This window comes from Podarcis bocagei (genome assembly GCF_964188305.1).
Source record: "Podarcis bocagei genome assembly, chromosome: 9".
NCBI lineage: Eukaryota > Metazoa > Chordata > Lepidosauria > Squamata > Lacertidae > Podarcis > Podarcis bocagei.
Genome location: NC_138134.1, coordinates 32,607,078 through 32,614,018, shown reverse-complemented (window position 1 = coordinate 32,614,018; position 6,941 = coordinate 32,607,078).

The window sequence follows — 6,941 nt, the reverse complement described above, 5'->3', positions numbered from 1 at the left end:
GAACTCCTTTTTACAAGGAAAAGAATTTAGCAAGCTCTAAAAATGGATTAGATCTCAGTAGAAAGTCATGTCTGTAATTGCCAGCTGATTATGACAATCTTTGTTTACCTCTGCCACCATTTTTTGACTGGCTTTGCCCTTGCCTGCAGCACCATTTTGTGACTCAGAAATTTTCAGCCCTCTCAAGTAGAACCTGGGAGTTTGAGAACCACTGGGATTAGAAGTCTGTTTTAGCATTAAGTGGTATGTAAATTTAACAACAGCGGGATCAGTGATTTGAGATCTAGCTTGTTGCCAACAGAGGCCATCAATACAACTGTTGAGGTTAGATTTGTATGTATGTTAGTAGAATGGATTTCCCCAATAATCATTAATTTATGCAGAGAACTTTTCTTTTACTGTTTATAATCTATCACAGATGTATTATCTATCAGAGCCACTTTAAATGAGCTAGAAAGTAACAATGACTATAACATGACTCTCACACTGAGTTGACCCTGCCATTCTGAAGCCCATCTAAATAACAAGATTAGGTTTCTAAAAGATGCTCATGCTCTGGCAAAACTTTAACAAATTTGCAGTGTAATAGGCTGGCTCTTTCTGCATTGTTGTAAATTTCATTTTGCAGAGGTTGATTTATTGAAAATGAAAGTCTTGCTAATTGAGCAAGCACCTGGGGTGATAAAATCTGACTGATACTATTGCTAATCTTCATGCAGGAAAAAGAAAGATCAGCAGTAGAGTCAGGAGCCTTAGTATTTAGGCATTATATGCATGTTGATAAATCCCTTTCCACTCCCACTATTAACTTTTAGATTCCAGCAGTAATGCTAGTAATTTCCTAGCATTTCAGTTTGCCTTTCTTTTCTCTGTGCAAGAATTCTGTATTAGTATGAAAGCACTAAGACACCCTTGCTGTTTTCGCCATATATAACTTCTTTAGACAAAATAACTGCATTAGCTTTCCATGCACAGTGCATGATCTCTTTGGGAGAAAGACGCTCTCAGAACATCTACTGTTGTATGAAACCTATTTCTTCTTGCTTGCCATATACCTTGAGATAACTTCCTAATATATTCCAGCAAAGATATGTACTTGCACTGTCATTATTAATAATCTTTGTACCAAGATTCATGCAGCAAAGACATGTAGAGGGTTTTTTTTAAGGGTGTGTAAATATGAAACTTCCTTTCCCTGGAGACTCACCAAAGTTGGAGTCCTTTTAGGTATGCTCTAAATCCTTTCTGTTCCATGGTCTTTTTGTGGCAACACTGGATTAGGTTGTGCTAAGTGAGTTGTTTTAAATTTGCTTGGCAAATTGGTATAGTTTCAGCACATCTTCCTTTCTCAAACCCTCCTATGTTCTCACTGTATAAATAACACGACCACAGTTTTCCACAGACACATTTCATGAAGGAAAACATACAATACGGCACAACAAACTGTTTGCAATGGGTGATAAGATAAAGACATTTTTCCTGTGGGTTTGTTTTGGGGAAAGAATAATCTGGTGATAGTGATAACTTGGTGGGGTTTTCTCGGTCACTTTCCTTCATCTGTGCTTGGCTGCAAGAAAATATTTAGATTTATTATGGAACCTAATTAGCATTCAACTTCTTTGAAATCAGAAACCCGAAGTTGGGGTCATATCAGTTTGACCAACAAAGCATAGGAAATTGTAACTTTTCCTGCTTTGGGGTCTATAATTCTGTATTTTACAAGTCAATTGATCTTTGCAATGGAAAAATGAGATATGGGGAACCAAGATTATTTTTAAATCGACTAATCCCATGTGTAGAATCCAATGGAGATAAGTGAGCTACATCAGAGTCTTGAGGTAAATGTTAAGGTAGTTTTTGGCTGTCTGTTTCTCTAAACACTTTGCTTTCTTGGAGAGATTTTAAACTAATTTAAATATTCACTAAAAATTATTTACACATAACTTTCTAATTCTATAGAAAACGGGGGGGGGGGCTACTCTATGAAGAAACACTTTTGTGAAAACTCAACATTTTAAAAAGGACTTAGTCAGAGAGAAAGAGACCTTTGTGACCAAAACCTTCTATGTGAAGTGGATGTAGACTCTGTTTACTGTTTTTATTCTAATACCTATGCACTAGGTATGTTTTTACAGCCTGATAAATTAGGAGGAAATGTCTAAGACATTATTTTTAAAACAGACTGAAAAGGTGCTTGTGGCGAACATGGGTTTATGGGTATGCTGGAATTAATATTTGTGCCACTATGCAACTATAGCAAAACAATTTGGGCTGAAGGCAGATCTCTCTATTTTTATTTCACCTGTGACCCAAAAGATAAACAGTTCGTCTGACAGACCCAATAATCTGCTGTGGAATGAAGCTAGGAAATATGTTGTATTAGATATAAGGTATTTCGATGCTGGACATTATTTTAACCAAATGTAGTAGCAAGCTGGTTTTTTATTTGTGTATTTTATTATATTTTCCCCAACCACAGACTACCCAGTATTTCGTAAAATGTGTTTATTATATCTACTGATGCTTTTCTGCCTTTCCATGTGTTCAGCCACCAATGTCTGGTAGACAATGACCAATTTTGCACATAACTAAACTATGGTCACACTGGAGGAGGGGAGAGGGAAGCTGGTGAGTCTAAGGCTCATTCACATAATGATAAACCATAGTTTAGTATTACACCTAAGCAAAGTCATTGGCCCAAGGGAGAAAGCTGTATTTCTTGTGTTTCCCCCCTGTTCCATGGCTCTTTAACTATGAATAGGGAGTTTAAATCAGTTTGGCATCTACTTGGCCTCCATGCACAAAGTGTTAAGATAAGCTATGGGAAGAATGATGAAGGGAAACCTGGAATGCAGGCATACCATATTCTTAACGTATATTTATATTTGGAAAAAGGTTCTTAAAAATAGTCCAGAAACTTCACTACAATGTTGGTCTTCCTTCATTCTTTTTTTGGAAAAAGTCATAAGGCATTAGACATTGTTTTAGAAGATAGTAAGGGTTTTTTTGGTCATGATTTAGACGCAAAGTATTTGACCCCTATTTGTCATTTTAATTTCAATGTTTTTTTCATTCTCTTTGTTATGAATAGGATAGTGATGCTACATTTGCCTAGAGTCACATGGAGTTTTGGGTTTTTTTTTAAAGAATCTTCTTCAAAGACCAGGTAGCATTTGACATAAAAAGTAGTTTAAGATCTACTTTGATGTTCACTGAATGTCCAAGGTGGAGCTATTATCAGACCATGCTGCATTCTTGATTGATGAGGTAAGGTTTTTTTTGCTTTTTGACCAGAATCAAAGAAGCTCTTTCCCCCAGAAATGAAATGGTAACACTGTACATTCAGAATTAGACTCTAGTCCTTAATTAAATTGCAATTGCAGTGATGCTTAAAAACAAATATTATTTCTTTTTTTACTCCACATATACTTGGCTTTACTGATTCTCCCTGAATAATACCTTGTTTGAGAGAATAATACCTATGTGCCTTCACATAGTTGTTCTTGTTACTGAAATCCTAAGCCAACCCTTTTATCTAATACATATGTTGGAGATCATGAACATTTGTCATTGATATCTATGACATGCTGTTAATCATTTTAGCCCAGAATAAGTGTTTCTCTGTCGGTGAGAGGGATTAAAATATTACACTGTGTTTTAAAGGTACATAGAAGTTCCAGGGTAAAGGGGGGAGGGACAGAGTGTGCATTTGCTAGACTCTTTCCACACCACACACTCAAAAAAGAGGGAGTATATAATAACACTCTTGCCATCATTTCAAGAATAACAAAGCTGCTTTTATTTTACGCAAAGTTTGGGTAGCTGATTAAACTTAAAAAGCATTCTAAAGCATCACCTACAGAAACAGATCAATCCTTGTTTCCAGACATACTACCTATTTTAAAGAGACCTTCTAATCTCAGAATGCCCCAGTGAGGCAGTTGAGAGGACTTCCCACAGCTCCATAAGCCGTCTTCTCCCTTGGGTCATTCCAAAGCAAGCTGAGACTTCTTTGCCTTGTTGGTCTCTGCTTCACCCTCTTCATACCTCTGTGGGTTCTGGGAGACTGGGGGTGGGGAGCTGACTCCCTGTCTTCTCAAGCAGCCTATCTGATCTCTGCCTCTTGGCCTGCCTTCTCTCCAACCTCTGCTTCTGCCCCTGATTCTGGATTGCTCTCTGCCATAGCCTCTTCCTACTCACTAAACCCCTTTACCTCTTCAGCTTCTGACACCTCCTCCCCACTCTTCTCCCTCTGACCACACTTCATCTTCCCACTACAGATCCCCTGGCTCTGAGCCTTCTTCCCTTGCAGGATCCCCAGCTGGTGCCTCTCACCACTCCTCTGTATCTAGCTAGTCCATGACAATGGTGCTCCAACTCCTATCAGCCCCAGCCAGCATACCCAATGGCCAGGAATACTGGGAGCTGTGGTTGGACAACATTTGAGCGGTCGCCACATCAGTTGCTTCTGGTTTACCATGTGTCAACCACCATCATGATCAGTGACTTAAAGAGGCCATTGCTTGGTACAATGTGGTAGACTCTGGGCTTAATGCTCCACCTCATCAGGTGGTAAATTATATTATTTCACAATGTGGTAAGCCAGCCCTACTCTGTGTGCATGGATTCCTGCTCATTCTACCTCAAAATCCTGCCCTGAAGGCCCTCCTGAATACTATTCCTCTGGAGAAATCCTAGGGATTCTGTCAGAAATTATGACAGATTGTGCAATTTCCACATAACAGGGTTGTGGAACCATTTTCAGCCCTAAGGCTGAATTCCCTAGTAAATGACCTTCTGGGAGCCACATGCCAGAAAGATGAGGCGAAAGGCTAATGTGGGCAGAGCAATGAATGTACATTTTTCCTGGGTATAGCAGACTAGTTTCTTCCTCCATACAAAGAAGGAAGAAACTTTATCAGAGTTCAAAGAAGCATCCCAGCCATGGAAAAGCACTCAAGGAGGGTCAGTCAGGACTACAGCTTGGGAGAGAATGGTGGCAGCTAGGAAGAGTCCTGGTGGCCACATTTGTGGCCCCTTGGGTTTCCTCTTCCTGCTGTACAGCATAATCCAAACCTTTATACAACATGGAGGAAAGAACACTATCCATCCCCCTCCCCAACAATGTTATAATTTCTTTTTAAAAGAAAGCTTAGTTCTCACATGTACAAGTTTATTTTTGTTAGAAGCACTTTTAGCCAGCAGCATTCCCATTTGTTGGTTTTAGCCTCATCAATAGTAACAGGTTTAACAACTGCTGCAAAACTTTGTGTCCACCAAAGAAACACGCACATGTTTCTCTGTTACATAAAAAGTCTAACTTTAAATGTCAGGCTACGCTATTATCTGCGAATGTGCCTGGCTTTTGATGATACAGACATTTGGTATTTATTACGAGAGCTATTTGTTAACTATTATGGAGCCAAATGCTTCCCTTGGACGAGGAGCTGATACTGGTGCCAACAGGAGCCATACACGCACGTCCAAGGAGTGAGTTGGGCCCTTGGTTTGTAAATAGCACCCTGTTGCTGAAGGCTGAGGCCACTGATAGGATACAAATGATGTAAGTGGGAGCGGAGGATCAAAACAGGCCCATTGCTGATATTTGATTTTTATTGGGTTTAAAGATTCATTTTTAGATTCCATTAATAACTGGCCCTAGTTTTTACAGGAGTTGATCCTTGCTTCCTTTTAGTCATTATGGTTCTGTTTCCCCTATTTTCAGCCAAGCTCGACTCATTTTTTATTCATATGGCAGATTCGGAGAGTGAGCAAATATTTTCTTACTAGGTTGTTGCTTACCATTTACATAGCAGTGTGTTTCCTGATACTAAACACCAAATAAAATGTAAGAGAGTTTAAGTGGATTTAAGCTATATTTGGCTTTTATGTTGCTGAAAGTGAAACATATTGCTTGCCAAAAGTCTGCAGACTACACCAGGGCTGCAGTCCTGCAAGCAGTTACATATACATCAGCCCCATTGATGTTAATAGATAGAGACGAACGAGGACAAATGAGCCATCTCATTTGATTTTTATAGGACCAGAAGATGACTCAAATGCAATAAAGTCCAACCCCAATGCTGAAATAGAAACCTGCAGGCCCAAACGTCCCATACAGATCCGTCCCTCATTTTAAATCCTAAATAAAATGTCTTGTTTTAAATCTGTGTGCAATTCTTAATAATTTTGGGTACATTTAACAACAGCAGCAGCAGCAACAACAACAATGCAATAGGCAGAAAAATGCCATAGGTTTCTATATCATGAACACTGTTTGTTCTCAGTTGTAGGGAAACTTCTTAAGATGTTCTTCCAAACACACATGCCTGCCTCTTGCCTACATAACTTGTTCAAAACCAGAATAAGACTTGAAAGTGCTTATTGTGTTTGGAATATATCTTTCATCTAGTAGTGAGGAACTCTTCTGTCCTATATACAAACATCAAGCTCAGTTCTGCAACTGCCAGTCTTAATGTATCCAAAATGGCACCACCCATAGCCTTGAAGGATCTATATGGCTAGTAGTAGGACAAACATTATCTAGGAACCTCCAAAGAGCCTATTGAGCATGCTCACTGGCCAGGGAATACTGTTGGTGGTAGTGATGGAGGAGTTGAAAACTGGGAGGAGGAATAGAATGCAATGTCTTGAAAAGGGCATGGCAAGGAATACTACACACTACAACATTTTATTACAGGTCCTATTTATTTTAATATTACTTTTTAGGTCAGATTGACTCTGTGGATATGAAAACAATAGGTAACTTCTTAACCCAAAGAACTAAACCTAGGGCAAAATGTATTTTATGAAGTCTGTTGCTGTGCTTTCGATCAGAACAAAATCGCTTGAGAAAACTGTAGAGAAATTCACACCATTAAGAGATTTGGGGCTGTTTATTTGTAATCAACAAGAAACTGGTGTAAGGACCTAAGATTTAT